This window comes from Octopus bimaculoides, chromosome 8 (genome assembly GCF_046866305.1).
Source record: "Octopus bimaculoides isolate indiv1 chromosome 8, ASM4686630v1, whole genome shotgun sequence".
NCBI classification, from domain to species: domain Eukaryota; kingdom Metazoa; phylum Mollusca; class Cephalopoda; order Octopoda; family Octopodidae; genus Octopus; species Octopus bimaculoides.
Window position 1 is genome coordinate 93128546 of NC_142935.1, and position 1899 is coordinate 93130444.

A 1899-nucleotide genomic window follows, 5' to 3' on the forward strand; every position below is an offset into this window, starting at 1 on the left:
CATGTCTTGAATATTTCCCTCTTTCTCTCCAGCTCTGACTTCCACTAACGACAGGAATGACGACATAATGCATATCTTCCTATCCACTCTCTCAATATATCAATATCTATCAATACATCTGTCTGTCTGTCTCTTTGACTATGTATCATATATATATATATATATATATATATATATATATATATATATATATATATATACACACATTTGCATATGTATAGATATATGTGTATATACATCTATTTATAAATATATATATATAAATATAATATGATATACATATTCAGAAATAAACGCACATGCATACATACATGTATACATACGTACATTTGTATGTGTGTGTCTGTCGGTGTGTGTATGTATGCATGTACGTATCCCGTGTCCCTGTGAATCTTAATATATTTGACATGACACTCTCCATTGAAATAATGGTGGTATGTTGTGAAATTGGTAACTTTAATAGCCAATAAAATAATATTAGTGCGGTACTGCCGTAAATTCCTGAATTGCATTGATTGTCTAAAAGATAAAACACTGAACCTGGTGCCTTAGTGAAGCTGCAAATACATGATTGAAACTGTTTAAAGTATTTGTAAGCGTATACGGTGTGTTGTGTATATGTGTGTATCTTTATCTGCTTGCGTGGATGAATGCGATGCGAATGGCAAACGAGGGGAAATTCTTTCATATGGAAAAGAGAGGGAAAGAACATAAGCAGATATTGAAACAAAAATCAGATAACAATGAACCCATATCAAAAACTCATCTATTATAAAGTGAATTTCATGGTAAAAATCTGCCAATAGATACTTGCACACTCGACCCTTTACTGTATGCAGCTCTATTCCATTCTTTTTTTATTACATTAATATGCTTCATTAATTATCCCCTATTTTTCCATAAATTTTAAAATACTTTTTTTATTTTTTATTTGTTTGTTCCTACTTTGTTTCTCGTTTACTGAGCTGGGATTTTTTTCTATCATCCATTTTAGTTTTCCGTTCTCTTTTGTCTTCTCATTTCCTTACGTCATGTCAATTATATTCAAAATATTTTTATTCATATATCGTAGGGTCCTTTCAATTTTAATTTATTGATTGAATTTTATTTCGTACATTATAAATTATTAAAAAAATATTTTCGGATTTTTTTTTTTAGTTAATGTTTATAATTGTTTTCAGTTTAATGTTTTTCTTTTGATGTCTCCAATTTTCCTGTATGTAGCATGAATTTAGTATCAGATGCAGCAATATTATGAGCAACTATATTATCAGCCATAACCACCACCACCAAAACAGCAACAAACTTCCTTGTTTAGTGCTGCTTAGTGATATATATAATTTGTGAACACTCAGATCCACGGAAGTAGTAGAAATAACAAATTTTGTTCTATGATTTTGAGGAATAAAGTGTATTCAGTCAATATGGATCATCCAACCCTGTACTGCCTTGAAAGCTCTGCGAGTAACTAGAACCTGACATTTTAGAACGTGTGTTTTTACATCTCTGCAATATTCCTGATGGCCCAATTTCTTTCTGCGACTTCATGTATATAATTTCACCTGTTCAGTGTCAAATATTCCTCTTTGGTCATACTGTAGTAGGCCTTTTCTCCTGTTAGCACATTCCTCATTCAACTATTTCCCGCAATATAACGACCGTGACTTTTTTTCTTTTAACGCAAGTAGAAGCAAAATTGTCGTTCATATTTCGTACTGAATTGAGCAATCCGAAATACTTCTCGCTCCCGATTCTCACTGCAAGGAGAAATCCTGTTGATTTCTGCCCGTTTTCTTTGGAAATATGTGATATAAAGATTTTCTTCTAGTCTGTTCTTTTTGTCTTCTGTTGCTGACACCATACACATTTTTCAGGTCCGCCCTTTCGTTTTAGTTTGTT

General features: G+C 31.9%; 1 long non-coding RNA gene across 1 annotated transcript in view; it reads right to left on the bottom strand.

Annotated features, from left to right (window-relative positions):
* Positions 1–206: 206 nt before the first annotated feature.
* Positions 207–1899, bottom strand: part of LOC128248526 (uncharacterized) — a 38758-nt gene continuing 37065 nt past the window's right edge. Inside the window, exon 4 of the long non-coding RNA XR_016242949.1 lies at positions 207–1899. This exon is cut by the window's right edge and continues 132 nt beyond it. This is a non-coding gene — a long non-coding RNA (uncharacterized LOC128248526).